This window comes from Callithrix jacchus, chromosome 9 (assembly GCF_049354715.1).
Source record: "Callithrix jacchus isolate 240 chromosome 9, calJac240_pri, whole genome shotgun sequence".
NCBI lineage: Eukaryota > Metazoa > Chordata > Mammalia > Primates > Cebidae > Callithrix > Callithrix jacchus.
In genome coordinates, this window is record NC_133510.1 from 107102387 (window position 1) to 107124222 (window position 21836).

Here is a 21836-nt window from a genome sequence, read left to right on the forward strand (position 1 = left end):
GAATTTGTCTATTTCACCTAAGTTGTTGAATTTATTGGCATAAAATTGTTAATAATATTCCCTTATTATCCTTTTAATAAATGTAGTAATATTACCTCTATTCTTCTTAATATCACTAATTTGTTTTAGGCTGGGTGCAGTAGCTTGTGCCTATAAGCCCAGCACTTTGGGAAGCCAAGGCAGGCAGATTGCTTGAGCCAGGAGTTTGAGACCAGTTTGAGCAACATAGGGAAACCCATGTTGCTCAAACAGAAAATACAAAAATTAGCCACACCTGGTGGTGCACACTTGTGGTCCCAGATAACCAGGAGGCTGAGGCAGGAGGACTCCTTGAGCCTAGGAGGCTGAGACTATAGTCAGCTGAGATCATGCCACTGCACTCCAGCCTGGGTGACAAGAGTGGAACCCTGCCTCAAAAAAAACTTATTTTATTACTTTCTTCCTGATCATTCAGCTAGAGATGTATTAATGTTATGGCTCTTCTTAAGGAATCAGCTTTTGCTTTTATTAATTTTTCTTTGTTATTTTCCTGTTTTCCATTTTACCAGTTTTGGCTCTGATCTTTATAGTGTTCTTCCTTCCAATTACTCAAGGTTTAATTTGCTTTTCTTTTTCTAGTTTCTTAATACAAAAACTGAGTCATTGCTTTCACACCTTTCTTCTTTTCTAATGTAAATATTTATTATTCTGAAATTCCCTGTAAATCCTGTTGTAGTATACAAACTTTGATATGTTGCATTTTCATTTTTATTTAGTTTGAAATACTTTCTCATTTCCCTTTTGATTTATTCTTTGATACAAGGGTTATTTAAGGGTGCTTTATTCAGTTTCCAAATATTGATATTGATTGCTAATTTAATTTACTTGTGTTCAGAAAATTCACTTTGTAGGAACTGGATGCTTTTAAATTTGTTGAGACTTGTTTTATGGCCTGGATTATGATCTATATTGGTAAATGTTGTGTGCACTTGAAAATAATTTGCATTCTGCTCGTGTGGGGTGGAATGTTCTATAAATGGCAATCAGGCCAAGTTGATTGATAATACTATATCAGTAAAAAAAAATTAAAGGAACTGTATTAGTCTTTTTTACCCTGCTGATAAAGCCACACTGGTGACTGGGTAATTTATAAAGAAAGAGAGGTTTAATGGTTTCATAGTCCCACGTGGCTAAGGCTAATCAAGGCAGAGGGTAAAAGGCACATCTTACATGGTGGCAGGCAAGAGAGAATGACAGCCAAGTGAAAGGGGAAACCCCTTATAAAACCATCAGATCTCATGAGACTTATTCAGTGCCCCAACAACAGCATGGAGTAAACTGCCCCTATGATTCAATTATCTCTCATGGGCTCCTTCCCAAAACATGTGGGAATTATGGGAACTACAGTTCAAGATGAGATTTGTGTGGGACACAGCCGACCATATCAGGAACCCCTAAAAAAGTATTGAGTGTGGAGAATTCCAAAAAGCTTGATGAAGGATACAATTTTTGGATGTTAGAATTATTTTGTATTTCAAGTTAACTGCTTTCCCCAGCCACATTTGTTCCTACTCGTTTTTTACCTTCAGCCTGGTGTTGACATAAAGAAAGAAACTGAGGTAAATATTTATTTGGGTCAAGGTTGAGGACTGCAGCCTGGGAAACACTTTCAAATTACCTTGGGAAGTGCTCTGGAGAACAAAAAAATGCCTGGAGTGTTTAAAGAAAAAAGAATGAATCAGGAGAGGGAGCAATCACAAAAGTTATTTGTCAGGAATTCTTATTGGTTTAGAGAAATAACATTGTTAGTGATTGGCTGTATGTTACTGAACCATAGGGTATGAGTTATGGTGTCCAACCTGTGGCATTGTTAGCTTAATTTATAGCTATTTATGGTGACACTCAGTCTAGAGTCTATATAACAGGAAGATTCAAGAGATGATTACTTAGTTACTCAACTGGAGGTGGGGAAATGGGACTTGACTGCTGCCTCACTCCTATGCCTCTCTGCGCCTGATCACTTTCCTCAAATAAAAGGTTGTCTTTTCTTTTTCACTGGTGTGATTTCCTGCTAGATGTGAGGAAGCACAAAAGAGCCTACTCCTAGCTAAGGTCGTGGGCTTGCTTTTTGGTTCTAGGTCTCTGTTATCTTTTCCCAAAGGCCCCTGATCATTTGGCTAGCTTTCCTCTTTTCTTCTGAGCTGATAGGGGGTAACAGAATCACAAAAGTGAAAACACTGTAAGAGTTTCAGAAATCTTATCAAAATCTCATAGTAAGTTACAAATTCCCTTTCGGTTCTGCTTACCCAACACTGATGTTGCAGGAGGCTGGTAGTAAAGGGAGAAGTAAGATATAGCCCTTGCTCTAAAGAAAGGATTATCACATTTCTTCTGTAGAAGGCCAGATAGTAAATATTTTAGGCTATGGGGGGATGTTGTGATATAATAAGAAATATATATTTGGTCTCTGCCCCTAGTTCCTGGGACACAGCTCTTGGAAACTCTGAAGCGTTAAACGCCTGTTTATAGGCTAATGAGATGGCTGAAGGCTAGGGGTTCCTAAGCAGTCTCAGGAACAGGGCTGGTTGCCTGAGGGGAAGTGATCATGTGAGTAGAGGTTGGAACCTTTAGTCCCACCCCACCAACCTCCAGAGAGAAGAAAGAAGTGGTAGGTCAAATTGATGATCAGTGGCCAATAATTTAATCAATTGTTCCTGTGTAATGAAGCCTCCATAAAAACACCAAAGGACTGGGTTTGAAAATATTCTTTTTTTTTTTTTTAAAGACAGGGTCTCACTGTCCCCCAGGCTGGAGTGTAGTGGTACAATCACGTCTCACTGAAGCCTCTACCTCCTGGGCTCAAGTGATTTTCCTACCTCAGCCTCCTGAGTAGCTGGGACTATAGGTACATGCCAGCAGGCCCAATTAATTTTGTATTTTTTGTAAAGACGGGGTTTTACCATTGTGACCCAGGCTGGTCTCAAACTCCTGGGCTCAAGCAATCTGCCCAACTCAGCCTCCCAAAGTACTGGGATTACAGGGGTGAGCCACAGTGCCTGGCCTGAAGACCTTCTTGATAGCTGAACACATGAAGGTACCTAGAGGGTAGAGCACCCAGAGAGGGCATGGTGAAGCTCCATGCCCTTTTACATAAGCCTTCCTGATGCATCTCTTCCATCTATCTGTTCATTATAACTTTTATAATAAATAGATAAACATAAATAAAGTGATTCCCTGAGTTCTGTGAGCTGTCCTAGCAATTTAGCTTAACTCAAGGAGGAGGTCATGGGAACTCCAATGTATAGTGTTACCAAACTGAACTAGGGCCTGCTTGCCTGGCACAGTAAGGCCAAACATCCATGCTGAGATTTTGCAGCAGCAGAAGGAGGGCATTTATTTGTAGGGTACCATGCAAGGAGAATCTGGCAGTTCATGCTGAAGATCTGACCTCTGCCAGCCCAGGGTTTTTAAAGGTAGAGGTAAATTTCAGGAAAGCAGAAGTTACAGGCAAAATTATAAATCAATATTTGGAGGTTAAACATCAATTTAGCCTAAAAAGGCAGCATATCCTGAACCAAGGGCTTATAGGTCATGGGTTGATTCAAAGATTTTCTGATTTGCAATTGATCAGGGAAGGAAAGCTTTATCTAAAGACCTGGGGTCATTAGAAAACAATGTTAGGTCTGGCCTAAGGGTGTGACTTCCTCCTGGCCCCTGAGGAAGAAATTTAGAACAAAGAATGGCAGCCAGAGTTCAGTCCTCAGTTTTCCCCTTATCTGAGGTCTGTGTGCCAGTGGATCCATTTGGCAGGGGTCTGGATTTCTAAAAAACAACTCAGGGATATTTGTTGACAGGGATATCTTTAGTTTCTATAGGGAACCAAACATCTCATGACTCTACTTCCTTGGCTATTGTTTGAAGCTCCTATTACCTTCTTACTCATTTACTTCTCAGCACTAGCTAGGTTCCTGGAATCTACCTTGAATGAACTCAAGATTTGCATTCATTTCCATGCTTGAGGGTGCCTAGCAGGGGCCTCTGTTCCATCTCAATAGCGGGTTGGCCAGAAGCACAGATCACAACCTTGGGCATGCAATTGGCATCTGAAGCAGTCTTGTGGGACAGGGTCCTCAACCCATGGGGTCTGACACTATCTCTAGGTGGATAGTGTCAGAATCGAATGGAATTATAGGATGCACAGCTGGTGCCTGATGAGAATTCCTCGGTGTATGGAGAAAAAGCCACACACATCTGGTGTTAGAAGTGAAGTACTGAGTGGTGTGAGTAGAAAGGAAAGCCACCGAGCAGACAAAGGGCTTTGGACTGCTGGGAAAGCACTGCTTGTCTGTCCACCAGGACATTTCTCAGCTGGATTAGTGAAGTGATTACTTCATTCTCTTTTTTTTTTTTTGGAGGAAGTCAGGAAGGGAGGGAAGGAGGACGGTAGGGAGGAAGGAAGGGATGAAGGAAGGAAGGAAGGGAGGAAGGAAGGAGGGAGGGAGGGAGGGAGGGAGAGAGGGAAGGGAAGGAAGGAAATCAAGCAAAGAGAGAGACATTGCCGACCTGGATCTAGAGGTTTACAAGTTGATTTCTTTTTTTTGAGAGAAGGAAAGAAAAAAAAAAATAAGTAAAGGACAGGAAAAAAGAGGAAGAGAGAGAGGGAGAGTAAATGGAAATATTGCTTTATTCTGAAAAAAATTGGGTATTAATAATGGCCAATCAATGTTTCATTTAAACTTATGGGTAGGTGTGATGTGGTATTGACAAGAATGTATATTTTGTGTATTTGAAGTGGGGAGCTCTATAAATATTTATTAAGTTTACTTGTTCCGGATCTGAGTTCGAGTCCTTTTATCCTTATTAATTTTCTGTCTCATTGAGTCTAAGTCTCTATGTATCTGGGTGTTAGGATCGTTAGCTCTTGTTGTTGCATTGATCCTTTTACCACTATATCTTTGTTGCTTTAAAATCTATTTTATCCGATATGAGAATTGCAACTCCTGCTTTTTATTTATTTATTATTTATTTTTGCTCTCCATTTGGTTGGTAAATCTTTCTCCATCCCTTTGTTTTGAGTCTTTGTGTATCCTTGCATGTGAAACAGGTCTGGATGTAACATGCCATTGGGTTTTGGCTGTGTCTTTTGATTGGGGGATTTAGTTGATTTAAATGTAGGGTTACTGCCATTTGATGTTGACTGGCTGTTTTATCCATTCGCTGGTGTAAATTCTTCTTTATGTTGGTGCTCTTTACTTTTTGGTGTATTTTTAGAAAGGCTAATACTGGTTGTTTCTTTCTGTGTGTAATGCTTCTTTCAGAAGCTCTTGTAAAGCAGGCCTGGTGGTAATAAAATCTCTGAGTTCTTGCTTGTTCATAAAAGGTTTTATTTTTCCTTCAGTTGTGAAGCTCAGTTTGGCTGGATATGAAATTCTGGGTTGAAGGTTCTTTTCTTTGAGCATGTTGAATATTGGCCCCCACTCTCTTCTGGCCTGTAGAGTTTCTGCCGAGAGATCTGCTGTAAGTCTGATAGGCTTGCCTTTGTGGGTAACCTGACCTTTCTCTCTGTCTGCCCTTAGTATTTTCTCCTTCGTTTCAACCCTGGTGAATCTAACAATTATGTGCCTTGGGGTTGCTCTTCTTGAGGAATATCTTTGTGGTGTTCTCTGTATTACCTGGGGTTGAATGTTGACCTGCTTTGCTAGTTTAGGAAAATTTTCCTGAATAATATCCTGAAGGGTATTTTCCATCTTGGATTCATTCTCTCCGTCACATTCAGGTACACCTATTGTCCGACCTACCCTCTGTGGGAAGACTGAGCTCATTCGGAAAAAACCGACCGCAGGTTAGAGGAAATTTCTTAAGTTCAGGCTTTATTGAGAGGAAAGAGCCTCCGGGCAGGCCAGCTGGGACGAAAAGGAAAAATGGCCGCGCCGCTCAGAGGGACAGGGTTGTTTTATAGGGGGCTGAAGGGCTGGGGGAGTGGGGAAGCCGCAAGCCGAGGTGGTGGGCAACTGTTGGTCAGTTTGAACTGCTGGGCGGGAAGCTGGGCGGCGGGAGGGCTAGGGCCAGTATGTAAAGTGAGAGATAAGGGAGCCTCTTTGTGGGGGAGGGAAAGAGAGAGAGAGAGCTTTCGCGGTAGGGGCAGAGTTTTCCAAACATTCCCGACTCCTTAAAGAAAAGAAAAAGAGGGAGTCAGGGGCGTCGGTTGTCTCTCTGGCTACTTCCTGCTGACAAGGGTTGATGGGGGGTTCTGAAGAGGTCTCTTTTCCTAAGGAGCCTGGATGTTCGGGGAGAGGTCTGTTTCTTGCACTCGTTCAGGGTAGGGTTGGATCAGCATCTGGTGGATGGTGACTCGAGTCAGTTCTTGAAAGCGCCGCTGTAGGAACTGTAGAAAGCAAGGAGCAATAAGTAAGATTAGGCAAACGGCTACTAGGGGCCCAAGCAATGGGGACAAGAGGGTATACATAGAGGAAGACCACCACGCTGTGGCTTCAGCCGAGAACTTCTGACTCTGCAGGTTAGTTTTGAGTTTCTGGAGGCTCTCGATTCGGGTTTCTACTAGGCCGGATTCACTGATATAGTAGCAGCACTCTTCTTGTAGGAAGATACAGGTCCCTCCTCGTTCAGCAGTGAGCAGGTCTAGGGCTCTTCGGTTCTGCAAGGCAACTTGGGCAACTGAGGTGATCTGTCGTTGGAGTGATGCTAAAGACTCAGTAGAGTCATCAATAGCCGCTTGGAATTGCGAGGTCAGTCGGGCTATAGCCCGGTGAGAGTGGACTAGTGCCCCTCCTGCTAATCCTGCTGCAAGTGCTGAACCAGCAAGGGAGACTCCAACGGCAATGGGTAGGAAGGCAGCTCGTTGGGTGCGGCGATGGGGAGTTTGCAGCATCTGGAATTCGGCTGGGGAATATATAGTGAGTCGAGGGACTAGGGTTACCGGGAGGCATAAAAGAGATGAGGAAAGACCAATGTAGAGAGTTTTTGTTAAGGTCTTGTTACACCAGAAAAACGTTCCTCGTGGGGCTGTTATATTAGTGGTTACCCGTACAGTTCTGTTACAGCTAGGGAAGTTTCGGCCTAGGGAATAGCACACAGGTAGCTGTTCAAAATCAGGTGGAGTGTAGAGATCAACTTCCTTGATAGGGGAGAAGGAAGAAGTTGTTACTGAAAGGTTGAGAGGGATGGGGTAGGGGACTGCAACGAAGGGAGTCTGTCCTAAGAAGGCACACATGAGACATGAGGTTAGGTCAGTTAATCCTGAGAGGTTAGCTAACTTGATTCCTTCTTGGAGAAAGGTTAACCAGGAAAACGGAGGTGGATGTGGTTGCAATTGGTCATTCAGAGATTTTTCTTGTAGGCTAATGTCAGAGTGGACTTGGTGGACTGTACGTACGTATGCCCACCAGATGTACAGGTGGGAAGAGGGATATTTGATATCTATGTGGTCATACACGGCAGATTTCTGGGGGCTTTTCCACCGGTTGTCCCAGGGGTCAGGTATGAGAAGGGAATACCGTGTAGAACCGATAATGGTGTTTCCTTCTCCATCTACATCTGGGATGATTTTGAGCTGAGATCGGGCAGGTACTGTGGACTCGATAGCTATATGTAGTCGACAGCTCATCCAAGTACATCCCATGCAGGAGCGCCAAGGAGTATTATTGCATGCTCCTGATGGTTGGTCATGGTTGAAGCACATGAGAGGTATATCAGTATGGACATTGCGGAATTTGGTGAAGTTCAGATATATGGCACTTTGGCATCCGGCTGCGGGGCAGTCGGAAGTTGCAAGAAGATGGTTGTTGCTGTATGGGGGCGGGTATTACAGATGAAGGTGGTTTTGGTATAGTTTTCAGTTAGGAAGAATCTCCATCTGTAGGGGGTGTGGCTGCTAGGCCCTGGTAAGTTTGACAGATAAAGGGCCAGTAGGAACAGCCTTCCAGCAAAAGGAGGGTCCATGAGGGGCCTTTTTTACCCGAGAGAGGTGAACCCAAGATGGGATTTCAGCAATTCTTATAGCTGATGGAGTGGTAAGGAGGACTGTGTATGGTCCTTCCCACTTGGGGGCGAGGGGCTTTGGGGAGAGGGACCTGATAAGAACTGAGTCTCCGGGCGAGACTTTCTGTGTATTTTCAGATGGCTGGGTGGGTTGGGGAAGAGAAGCGTTGGCGTGTTCTCGGAGAAGGCTGCGAAGGAGAGTAAAGTAGGGGAGATAGCTGTCTAGAGGAGTGGTCTCTGGCGGTGGGGGAGTTGAAAGTAGGAAGGGGCGACCATACAGCAGCTCGAACGGGCTAAGCTGTGATGGGCCCCGGGGGCTTGCTCTCAACCTGGTGAGGGCAATAGGAAGCAAGGTTACCCAGGATTGGCGGAGCTCAAGCATGAGCTTAGTCAGATGCTCCTTTATTAGGCCATTGGCCCATTCCACCTTACCAGAGGACTGAGGATGGTAGGCGGCATGTAGCTTCCACTGAATTCCTAGAGAGGTAGAAACGGCATTAGTGACTTTGGAGATAAAGGCTGGGCCGTTGTCTGACTATGGTGGCTGGGAGTCCAAAGCGTAGGATGATGTCTTGAATGAGATGAGTGGCTACTGTCCTGGCAGACTCAGAGGCTGTGGGGTAAGCTTCAATCCAGCCTGAAAAAGTGTCAACAATGGTTAGCAGATACCGGTACTGTTTGTGCTTTGGCATATGGGTGAAATCAATTTGCCAGTCTTGGCCAGGTAGGAACCCGCGTAGCTGATGAAGCTGGCGCCGGGGATGACAGGAACCCTGGGAATTAGTTTTCGCGCAGACAGTACATGAGGACTGGACTTCCTGTATGGTACTGAGGAGATGGTGAGGGTGAAAAAGTGGGTTGAGGAACTGGTATAAGGCTTTAGGCCCAATGTGGAGTGAATTGTGGATGTCTTGGATTATCTGGTACTTTTGCTTTTCGGGGAGGATGAGGAGGTTATGCTTGAGGGCCCAGTCGTCTTTGAACTGTACCTCGGGGGTAGACTGGAGGGCCTGGAGTTCTGAGGTAGAGTATTGAGGGCTATATGACTTGGACAAGAAACAGAGAGTGGAGGTGGGTGGCAGATGGTTTCTTGCCATGTCTTTAGCTACCCTGTCTGCAAAGGCATTCCCTGCGGCTATGGGTGAGTTCAGGGACTGATGCCCTTTACAGTGGACGATGGCTACCTTGCTAGGGAGTTGAACGGCTTGGATAAGGGCAGCAATGAGTTTTCCATTGAGAACGGGCATGCCTTTAGTGGTGAGGAAGCCTCGTTCCTTCCAGATCATGCAGTGTGAGTGAGCTATGAGGAAGGCATACTTGGAGTCAGTATATATATTTACTTCTTTGTTCTGGGACCAGGATAGGGCCCGAGTGAGGGCGACTAATTCAGCCTGTTGTGAAGTGGTCCCAAGAGGAAGGGGGCGGGTCTCTATGATTTCAGAGTGAGTTACTACAGCATAGGCTGCTCTCCGTGGGCCAGTGGGATGAGGTATAGAGCTGCCATCAACGAATAGGGTAATGGAGGCAGATGGTAGGGGTTGAGGTAGCAAGTCGGGACAAGGAGACTGGGCTAATTTGAGGATTTCAGTACAGGAATGTAGGGGGCTGGAGTACGGAGGGCAAGGGAGGAGGGTAGCCGGGTTTAATGAGGAGCAGTGAGAAAGAGTGATGTTGGGGTTCTCAATAAACAGTAGGTGAAGCAGTTGAATACGGGAGGGCCCGAGGTGGGGCAGAGACTGTTGACTGAGCAGTTCAGTCAACCTGTGTGGAGAAAAGACTTGGAGTGGGAGTTGTAGATTGATCTTAAGAGCTTCTGTGGTTAGGGTGATGGCGGCAGCTAGGGCTCTAAGACATGGCTGCCATCCTCGCTCAGTTGGGTCAAGTTGTCTAGACAGGTAGGCTATAGGCAGAAGGGTCTTTCCTACTGGTTGGACTAGCACTCCTACAGCTGTATGTTGTTTCTTGTCTGTATATAGTTGGAAGGGTAAGTTGGGATTAGGCAGGGCTAGGCTGGTGGAGGTACATAGGGCATTAAGCAGTGACTTGAACGCCCGGTTGACAGAACCTGGTGAGGAGAGTGGTCCCTCGGGGGCTTCTGCAGCAGCATGGTATAGAGGTTTTGCTAGCAAAGCATAATTAGGTACCCAGTGGCGAAAAAACCCTACTAGTCCTAGGAAGGAGAGGATTTCTTTTGCTGACTCAGGGGCCTGGAGCGCCTTTAAGGCTTGTAGTCGGTCGATTGTGATGGACCGTTGCCCAGGTGTGAGCTGTATGCCTAGGTAGGTGACGGTGGGTGAGGCTGTTTGTGCTTTGGTTGGTGACACCCGGTATCCCTTATCTCCTAGGAAATTGAGTAGGGCGGTGGTGGCCTGGATGCACTCCTGGCGGGTGGGGGAGCAGATAAGAAGGTCATCTACGTACTGGAGGAGGTGAGAGGGCTTGAGGTTGCAGTGAAGTAGGTCAGTGGCGAGTGCCTGGCCGAATAGGTGCGGGCTATTTCGGAAGCCCTGTGGAAGGACTGTCCAGGCCAGTTGTTGGGACATGTTCGTGAGGGGATCATCCCAAGTGAAGGCAAAGATAAAGTAGGAATTAGGGTGTAGAGGTATAGTGAAGAAGGCATCCTTTAGGTCTAAGACTGAGAAACAGGTGGTCCCTGGGGGAATGTTAGAGAGAATGGTGTATGGGTTGGGGACAACTGGATGTATGGGAATTACAGCTTCATTGACTAAGCGCAAGTCCTGGACCAGCCTATATTGTCCTGATGGTTTTTGTACTGGGAGGATGGGGGTATTACATGGGGAGTTAATGGGAATTAGGAGGCCTTGACCTTTTAGTTTCTCTATGATGGGTCTGATACCCATACGGTGGGCTTTAGAGATGGGAAATTGAGGGCGGCAGAGAAAATGAGGCGAGGAGTCTTTAAGGCGGACCTGAACTGGCTGGTGGTGGGTAGCTACAGATGGGTTGTTAATGTCCCAGACCTGAGGGTGGACTCCGGGGAGTAGTTCTGACAGGGCTTTTTGGGGTTCAGTGTGTGAGGTGAGGGCTAGAAGAAAGAGACTGTGTGGGTTGGTGGAGGGGAAGGTTATGATGGCCTTCAGCTTTGAAAGGATGTCTCGCCCCAGAAGGGGAACTGGGCAGGTGGGGATTACTAAAAAAGAGTGGGTAAATGGAGTGGAGTTATATGAGCACATGAGTGGTGGGGTTTGGTAGGGGATACTCGGGGTCCCGTCGATTCCCATGACCGAGACCTGGGAAGGAGTGAGACGGCCAGAATAAGAAGGAAGTGCGGAGTAGGTAGCCCCCATGTCTTGTGACCCTAGGCTCGGCGAGGGTAACCAGAGTCGGTAAGCCAGGGCCCCGCTAGTCGTCGAGCAGCCCTAGTAGACTGGGGAACGGAGCTCCCTCAAAGGTCGGCTCCTGGCAAGCAGGCTCCTCCCTACTGAGGGTGACCGCCAGCTGCGTAACGCCAGTGTGTCTGTTTTGAGGAACCGGCACCCTGGGGAAGCTGGGGCAGTCTGACTTCCAGTGTCCCAGGAGCTGACAGATAGGGCAAGGCTTAGTTGGTGGCCGTGGTTGTGGGCAGGCTCGGGACAAGTGTCCTTCCTTTCCACATTTGAAACATGCCCCTGGAGGGGCATGGGTTTTGGCCTTGGGCTTCTGGTTCCCTGCCGGCCTTAGAGCCGCCACTAGAGCTTGGGTCTGGAGGGCAGCCTTCTGCTTCATGCGGGTTTGGCGGGCAGCCTCAGCCACATCTTCCCTGGCATTGAATACTTTAAAGGCCATTTTTACCAGGTCTTGGATGGGAGTCTCTGGCCCCTCTTCTGCTTTCTTTAGTTTCTTTCTTATGTCGGGTGCTGATTGGGAGATAAAATGGGAGGCTAATACAGTGGCCCCGTTTTGGGAGGCTGGATCTAGTCGAGTATACCGGACTAGGGCTTCTTATGCTTGAGTGAGGTATTGGAATTCTTTAATATAGGTGGACGGGTCGGCTGAGAAGGATCCTAAACGTTTCTCAATTTGGGACAGGTCTTGGAGTGAGAAAGGAACATGGACCCTGACTAAACCTTCAGCGCCTGCTACTTCTTGGAGTGGGGCCAGGATAGCTGGCTGGTGGGAGCGGGTGTGGGCCGCCACCGGAGAGGCAAGAGGAAGTGCGGCCTCTGAGGGAGGGGGCTCGGAGGGAGTAGAGGGAGAGTGAGGCATGGCCTCTGAGGTAGGAGGTGCAGAGGGAGTGGGAGAAGGGCGTGCCGTTGATGGCGACTGGTTGCTGAAATTGGCAGGAGAGGACAGATGTTCAGGCAGATCCTCCGGTGAGGAGTAGGGAGGGGGAGAGGTAGTGGAGGAAGATTTACGAGGGGTTCGAGCTAAGAGGATTTGGTAGGTGGAGCAGGAAGAACATAGGTCGGGGTGGGTACGGAGGTCCCAAAAAGCCTGAACGTAAGGAATTTCATTGTCCTTGCCCGCGCGGCGACAAAAATCGTCAAGATCTCGGAGGGTGTTGAAATCGAAAGTGCCAGTCGGGGGCCAATGTGACTGGTTACTGAGTTTGTATTGGGGCCAAGCCACCTGAGATAGGAAGATAAGCTTTTTCTTTCTGAGGGTTTGGGAATATCCCAATTTGGTGAAATTTCACAGCAAGCACCCAAGGGGGGTGCTCAGAGGTATTTTGGACTCCGAATTTCCCATGGCAGGCGCAGCTACAGACCCTCCGGCGTGGATGGGCAGATGCAACGAAAAGGCGTCCCCGTTCGCTGCAAATTCCCCGGAGTACAATTAAGTACGGAAAGGGAAGCGGTCAGAGGGGCGTCCCCCATCTGGCGGCTGTCCCTCGGAAGGCTCCTGGAGCTGGAACGGAAGACTACCTTGGCTTGGCCGAGACTAGGCAAGGAGTCCGTGCGGAACGCTGGAGAGGGAGCAACTGCACCGTGCCGTAGGAAGAGGAGACGGGAAGCGGGGGAAGGCAAAGCAAGAAAAAACTTGGCTTACCTTAATCGGAGCGTGGAGGTGGCAGGGCCAGTGTTGGGTAGGTCGGGGAGGGGGGCCGTGGGTGGGCCAACGGCCTCAGCTCCCGTCCCGGGTTTCGGCACCACTTGTCCGACCTACCCTCTGCGGGAAGACTGAGCTTGTTCAGAAAAAACTGGACAGCAGGTTAGAGGAAATTCCTTAAGTTCAGGCTTTATTGAGAAGAAAGAGCCTCCGGGCGGGCCAGCCGGGACGAAAAGGAAAAATGGCCGCGCCGCTCAGAGGGGCAGGGTTGTTTTATAGGGGGCTGAAGGGCTAGGGGAGTGGGGAAGCCACAAGCCAAGGTGTTGGGCAACTGTTGGTCAGTTTGAACTGCTGGGCGGGAAGCTGGGCGGCGGGAAGCCGGGTGGCGGGGAGGGCTAGGGCCGGTATGTAAAGTGAGAGATAAGGGAGCCTCTTTGTGGGGGAGGGAAAGAGAGAGAGCTTTCGCGGTAGGGGCAGAGTTTTCCAAACACCTATCAAACGTAGATTTGGTCTTTTCACATAGTCCCACATTTCTTGGATACTTTGCTCATTCTTTTTTATCCTTTTTTCTCTAATCTTTTCTTCACGTTTTATTTCATTAAGTTGGACTTTGACCTCTGATATCCCTTCTTCTGCTTGAACAATTCGAGTGATTAAACCTGTGCATACTTCTCGGAGTTCCTGTATTGTATTCTTCAGTTCCATTAATTCACTCATACTCCTCTCTAAGTTGTCTATTCTTAATAGGATTTCATCAAACCTCTTTTCCAAAGTTCTTAGTTTCTTTACGTTGGGCTACAACATGTTCTTTTAACTCACGGAAGTTTGTTATTATCCATTCCCTGAAGCGTGATTCTGTCATTGGGATGCGCTCGTTCTCCATCAAGCCTTGTTCCATTGTTGATGTGGAACTGTGATCATCTTTAGAGGGAGAGGCGTTCTGACTTTGAGTATTCTCAGCTTTTTTACGCTGGTTTCTTCCTGTCATTGTAAGTTTATTCTTCTGTGGTCTTTGAATTTACCAACTTTCAGATTAGGTCTCTTGAGTGGACGTCCAGGTTGTTAGTTCCTAGGGCCAGAGCAGCGGCGTTATAACTGATGGTGCTTTTCTGCCCAGGATTCTCCTGTCTGGCTTCCTTCTTGTGTCCGTAGTAGGCGACTCTGCCTTCCCGGGGCTCCAAACCTCGTCAGAAGGGGAACCGGTACCGTTTACTCTGCGCAAAGTGCTGCTGCGCCGAGGTGCTGTCACAGCCGCTGCGCCGGGCTCTAGTGTCGTGCTGGGGGCCCTTTTGGGTCCTCCCAACCTGTTTACTCTGCTCCGAGTGACGAGGTGCTGGCAGAACCGCTGCGCCGGCCACCCGTGTGTTTCCTCCACTGGGGATCTTCTGCTCTGTGAGTGACCAGAATTTGTCTGAAAGTGTGGCGTCCTCTAGTTCTCTGCGCCTTCCCTGAGAGCTACAATCCTGGGATGTTAGCGATCGGCCATCTTGGATGGTTCCTCTACTTCATTCTCTTAAACGTCCAAGGCACAGATGATGCACTGCATAGCTCCAGGGAGCACCATTCACTTAGACTATAGGGAACGGCACCCCCTGTAGCTGTCCAACATGGCTCAGTCCACTTCATACACCTGTCATATTCTCTCTCTCTCTCCACTTTATCGCCACCACACCCTGTACGACCACCACCATGCTCAGAAAACCCTTGCCTAGCACAGTCCTGGACTATTCACATCATAACAACAGTAGGAAATGATGCAAATAACAACATGAATATCCACAAGCTAAAATACAGCATGGCTTCATTTTCTTCTTGTTTTCTTTCTCTGGGATATCAGGCTGTGTTTCTGGCTTTGAGAAAGACACTCACCTGTCCAATCCCAAAGAATGGACTTACAGGCACAAAGAACAGAGAAAAGAGAGACTTTTTGTTTGTTTGTTTGTTTGTGTGTTTGTTTTTGAGACAGAGTTTTTCTCTTTTCGCCCAGCTAGAGTGCAGTGGTGCCGTGTCAGTTCACTGCAACCTCTGCCTCCCAGTTCAAGTGATTCTTCTGCCTCAGCCTCCCGAGTAGATGGGATCACTCAGAGACCAGCCTGGCCCACAAGGTGAAACCCCATCTCTACTAAAAATTAAAAAATTAGCTGGGCATGCTGGCTCACACCTGTAGTCCCAGCTACTTGAGAGGCTGAGGCATGAGAATCACTTGAACCCGGGAGGCGGAGGTTGCAATGAGCCGAGATAGTGCCACTGCACTCCAGTCTGGGCACCTGCCATTATGCCCTGATAATTTTTTTATTTTTAGTAGAGATGGGGTTTCACCATGTTGGCTGGGTTGGTCTTGAACTTCTGACCTCAGGTGATCCACCTGACTCGGCCTCCTTAAGTGCTGAGATTGCAGATGTCAGCTTCTGTGTCTGGCCGAAAGTGAGACTTTTTAGTAACAGTCTTGCAAGACTGGGCATCTGATGGACAGGCACACACAGGGCAGCTACAGCAGATGATTTATCTCCTAGCACGTAGGTCCCTCCCCCAGTTCCAAACTGGTCAAGTACTAAGGGTTACAATCTTCCTGGACATCACCTAAGTTTCATTATTCCCCTTACAAGGTTATACCTTGGTCCCCTTCCCCACTTAAGTTTTGATTTCCCAAAAACAAAACTTTCTTCTCTTTCATGGGCTGACCCCTCCTGTACATTCTGTTTGCTTATTGTGATCTTCTAGGTGCATGAGCCGTGTGATTTGTTACATTCACAGGTGGCTGTCAGTACTTAGATTTATCATGCCTTGAAAAGGGACCATTTAAAATGTTTTCTCACATGGCTCTATGTCTTATTTATCTTGGGCCATTTTTTAATTCGCTAAACTAGCGGTTCCCAACCTTTTTGGCACCAGGGATTGGTTTTGTGGAAGATAATTTTTCCATAGATGGGAGCAAGATGCGGGGGATGGTTTCATCAGGCATTAGAGCCTCCTAAGGAGCATGTGACTTAGACACAGCCTAGATCCCTCACATGTGCATTTCACAATAAGGTTCGTACTCCTGTGAAGATCTAATGTCGCTGCTGATCTGACAGGAGGCAGACAGAGCTCAGGTGGTAATGGTCGATGGGGGGCAGCTGTAAATACAGATGAGCTTTGCTCACTTGTTCGCTGCTAGCCTCCCGCCAGGCTGCCCGGTTCCTCACAGGCCATGAACGGTTTGCAGGCTGGCTGTCAATAGTGGCCCAAGAACAGTAGTGGTCCAGCTAGTTTAGGGAATTAAAAAATGGCCCAAGACAAATAAGACATAGAGCCCTGCGAGAAAACATTTTAGATGGTCCATTTTCAAGGTATGATAGATCTAAGTACTGACAGCCAGCCTGTGAATGTAACAAACAGTAGTGGTCCGTGGACCGAGGGTTGGGGTCCCCTGCCCTAAACTGTATTGGATTGAACAGGCTAACTCTTGAATTCCAGAGACCTCCAAGAACTCAGAGGTGCTCCAGGAACCAACAGAGGGAATTCAACAAACAATACTTTATTCACTAAGGAAGGATGGAACCTATTTGCCGGGCGTCGTGGTACCTGACTGTAATTCCAGCTACTCAGGAGGCTGTGCCAGGAGAATTGCTTGAACCCAGGAGGCAGAGGTTACAGTCAGTGAGCCAAGTTCGCGCCGCTGTGCTCCAGCCTGGGCAACAGATCGAGACTTCATCTCAAAAAAAAAAAAGGAAGGATGGAACCCACCTTTGGAGTTGGCTATATGCTTGTATATGAGATCACAAAATCAAAATCCTTCAGGCTTATTACCAGTAAAGATTTTTAAAGACATGTTTTGGAGGAAAACTAATTTGGAAGTTTCTAGTTCTACTGCCTTTTCAATCTTTGTATCAGTCTATGCTTATCTTTTCATTTCTTGGTACACTACAGTGTTTTCATTAAGTCACGCTTGAAATGCATGCTTATCCGGTGCTCACAGTTATCTTTAGGGAGGGTTCGTGGCCAGTAGTCCTCCCCAGCAGGTGAGCTATAGCCACACCCAGTTGGTCACCACAGAGGCTGGATCCAGAAATACCACTGGAGGCCAGGCGTGGTGGCTCACACCTGTAATCCCAGCACTTTGGGAGGCCAAGGCAGGCAGTTCACCTGAGGCAAGACCAGCCTGGCCAGCATGGTTACACCTCATCTCTACTAAAATTAGCCAGGTGTGGTGGCTCATGCCTGTAGTCCAGCTTCTCAGGAGGCTGAGGCATGAGAATCACTTGAACCTGGGAGGTGGAGGTGGCAATGAGCTGAGATCACGCCACTGCACTTCAGCCTGGGTAACAGAGTGAGATTTGGTCTCAAAAAAAAACAAGAAACAAACAAACAAATACCATTGGAGAGAACTTTTCCAAGTTCTCAAACAGACTGAACTGATAAAGTGGAGGGTGAGAAAAAACATTTGAAGCGAGAGTTGCCCTGTCCACCTCATGGAATTTCTGTAAGCCAGATCCTGTGGCTTCTAACCACAGGGTGGCCAACCAACCTTGGAGCTGGGAGAAACTAGGAAAACTGAGACATTCCCTAGGGCAAACAGATACCAGTTGCTCAAGGTAGAACTAAGGGTCAAAATGGACCAGGGTCCACTCAAGAAGACGGGCTGTGGATGCACTGAAGAAGGCAGGCAGAAACAGCAGGGATACGGTTTTAGGGTTTTCCTGAAAAACAGAACCAATAGGAGATAAAGAGAAATGAGATCTATTATGAAAATTGGCTTGGTCGAGCACGATGGCTCATGCCTGTAATCCCAGCACTTTGGGAGGCCAAGGCTGGTGGATAACAAGATCAAGAGATCAAGATCATCCTGGCCAACATAGTGAAACCCGTCTCTACTAAAAATACAAAAATTAGCCAGGCATGGTGGCGCACGCCTGCACTCCCAGTTACTCGGGAGGCTGAGGCAAGAGAATCGCTTGATCCTGGGAGGTGGAGGTTGCAGTGAGCTAAGAATGTGCCACTGCACTCCTGCCTGGGTAAAAAGAGTAAAACAAAAAAAAAAAAGAAAAAAAGAAAGGAAGGAAAGAAAGAAAGAAAGAAAGAGAGAAAGAAAGAAAGAGGGAAAGAAAATTGGCTCACACAGTTATGGAGGCCTTCAAGAAGTCCCACAATATGCCATCTGCAAGCTGGAAAAGCAGCAAAGCTGATGCTGTAATTCAGTCCAAGTCTGAAGGCCTGGAGTTCTGATGTCTGAGGGGCAGAAAAAGATGGATGTCCCTACTGAAGAAGAGAGAGAGAAAAAGAAAGAGAGAGGGAGAGAGAGAGAGGGAATTTGCCCTTCTTCCACCTTTTTGTTCTATTTGGCCCTCAACACATTGGATGATGCCACTCACTGGGGAGAGTGAATCCGCTTTACTCAGGTGACTGAGGAGAATGCTAATCTCTTCCAGAAATGCCCTACAAAAACACCCAGGATAACATTTTACCAACTATCTGGGCATCCTTTAGCCCAGTCAAGTTGACACCTAAAATTAACCATCACAGACACGGAAAGTGGAAAACCCTGGAGATCTGCAGGATATATCAGAATCCAAAACCTCAGCAAGGTTGGTAAAAGAAGGAAGAGGCAAAGAGAATCAGAGAGCTCATCAATTTTCTGCTTTAGATCTCAGGGCAGGAAAGACCCAGGGCTTATGAAATATTTGGAGCCTGTGAAAATATCTAGGACCTTAAAAAACAGTATTGTTCTAAAATACAGTTCAAGACTAGCCTGGGCAACATGGCAAAACCCCTATCTCTACAAAAAGTACAAAAATTAGCCTTGGTAGCTTGCACTTCTCCCAGCTACTCAGGAGGCTGAGGTGGGAGGATCATTTGTGCCTGGGAGAGGGAGGTTGCAGTGAACCAAGATAACACCACTGCCCTCCAGCCCGGGTAACAGAGCTGTCTCAAGAAAAAAAAATTAATAAAACACAAAGAGAAAATTTCAAAAATATAAGTTAATAAATAAATGGGAAATAATTGTGCATAAAGCATCATATTGTCTACTTCATTAATTGTTCAATATTGCATTGATAAAATGTCCTTATATTGGGAAAGACATTACAGATTAGCATAGTGGTGAAGGGCATGGACTGTGAAGCCAAATTGTCTGTGTCCAAATTCTGGCTCCGCTGTTTACTATGTAACTTTCAGCAAGTTATTCAACATCTCTGAGCTTCAGTGTCCTCATTCTTTCTAATCCCATGAATAAAATGTGGATAATTATATCACTAACCTCATAGATTTCTTTTCTTTTTTTTTTTTTTGAGACAGAGACTTGCTCTGTCACCCAGACTGGAGTGCAATGGCATGATCTCAGCTCACTGCAACCTCCACCTCCTGGGTTCAAGTGATTCTCCTGTCTCAGTCCCCTTAGCTGCAAGCATCTGCCACCATGCTGGCTAATTTTTGTATTTTTAGTAGAGATGGGGTTCACCATATTGGTCAGGCTGGTCTCAAACTCCCGACCTCAGGTGATCCACCCACCTTGACTTCCCAAAGTGCTGGGATTACAGGGATGAGCCACCAAGCCCAGCCACAAACCTCATAAATTTTTAAGAGGATTAAATGGGCAAAAGACTTGGAACAGTGCATGGCACATTCTCTGTACTAGATGTGTACTAATTGTTGTTATTATTTTCTCACTTGGAAAGATTCCAAAACATGAACTGATATGTAAGAAATCATGACCCAATTATATGAATTATTCATACGCAAGTAATTTTAAAAGCAAAATTATAAAGGTTCTTTCCAAAGAATTTATTAAAACGTTTTATCAATGAAAATTTCAAGCAGATACAGATGTAAAAATAAATATGCAAAGAGAGGCTGGGCACGGTGGCTCATGGCTGTAATCCCAGCAGTGACAGTTGTATTGTGATATGGCCGGTGCTATTTTAACGTTTGCTACAATCGGTAGACAGCCTGAAAGAGCTCTGAAAAAGCCAAGCCGGCTGCTTTTCTCTTCCAGCCCAGACAAAATCCATCTCTAAACTGGGCCAGTTTAAGGTCAATAAGTGATTGTAATCAGCAGGCTGAAATGGGCGCTTCCTGGAATGGTGAAGCTTTTCAGTTCTTGCCAGAAGTCGTTGCTGTGAGGAGCATGGTTCAGAGCTGAGTCTTCGACACCAGACCTCTGCGATGGGCTTCAGGAATAGAGGCCCCATCCCTTTCTCAGAAGGTAAGACTCGGTCAGGTCAACCGCATTGGTCGTTTGGCTCTAACAATAACCGCGCCTTAGAATGAACACTTCAGGCCTATTCGTTTCTTTACAGACTCATAATCCCTTGCAGAGTAAGGAAAGTGGGTGACTTCTAGTCTTGGAGGCAGGCAACCTGCAAGAGCCAGAGGTCAGGGCTCCTGGCACAGGGCGGGGAAAGGGCGGATAGGGGGCGTGGCTAGGAGGGAGGGGAGGGGCCAGTAGAAAGGGGGCGGGCCCCGAGGGCTGGAGGCGGGCAGGCTGGTGTGCGGCGGAGGTGGCCTGGCTGGTCTCCCCAATCCCCTGAGCCCAACCTGTGCAGCAAAGACCCGTTCTGCAGGACAGAGATCCCTCTAGCCAAGTCAACTCGTTCTTCCCTCCCTCACGGTCTCCATAACCCCATCCAAGCAGGAGGCGAGGCCATTGGAGTGGAAGAGTAAGGAAGGCAGAAGGTAAGGGCCCAAGGAGGAACCGGTGTGTGGAATAGGCTGGAATACTCGTTCTTCTTCCACACCTACTCTTAGGCTGCTCCTCTGCAACCAGGCCTCTCTGGGGGATCTTGTCTTCTACAAAAAGCGTGCCCTGCCTTGTTACTAAGTCTGATTAATTTGGTGTAACTAGGAATTAAATTGACTTAGGAGGCCTAGATGCATTGGGAGTAATTGGATCTCGGGCTGGCAGCACTCAACCCCTTCTCGCAACGAGGCAAGGTGGGCGTGGTTATCGTGCGGAGCAGCAGAGTCAAACCTGCAATCAGAATAGGTTCACAAGTGCAAACCTAGGGCGTTCGCTGATTGCTCATGGTGTTCCTGAAAGTGAAATAGATGGAATGCCTACTAAATCCTTCCTGGATCTGCATAAGCAGAAAACTAGGTCAAGTGAACAAAAGTTTAAGCTGAATCAAAAAATAGAGTAATGGTGCTCAACCAATTTTCAGACTTGAACCTGTGTACAGACCTTGAACCCCTTGAATAAAGGAAAAGTCAGATCCCTGTGAGGAAGGACCTGGGTACACTACTGAAAATATATACACTGTTAATCTTTCTCCCAGCCTAGGGGAGGGACCTGCGGCCTTTTACCAGGATAACTGTACATTGGGGAAAAGATAACTCTACATTTTCTTTCGGGACTTCTTGACATGTGCTCTGAATTGATGTTGATTTCAGGAGACCCGAAATATCACTGTGGTCCACCAGTCAGAGTAGGGGTTTATGGAGGTCAGGTGCTCAATGAAGTTTTAACTCACAGTGGGCCCAGTGGGTCTCCAAAACTATCTGCAGTTATTTTCCAGGTTTAAGAATACGTAACTGGAATAGACATACTAAGTAGCTGGCAGAGTCCTCACATTGCTTCCCCAACCTATGGAAAGAGGGCTATTATGGTGGGAAAGACCAAGTGGAAACTATTAGAACTGGCCCTACCTTGGAAACTTTAAACCAAAAGCAAACACAAGTTCCTGGAGAGACTGCAGATATTAGTGTCACCATCAAGGACTTGAAAGATACAGAGGTGGTGATTCCTACCACACTCCTGTTAAACTCCTATTTGACCTGCACAAAAGACAGATGGACCTTGGAGAATGACAGTGGATGACTGTAAGTCAAATTACATACAGTTTCTTTGATTTACTTGGTTTTGGTGTTCACTTAAAAGTAATTTAAAAGTGTGTTGC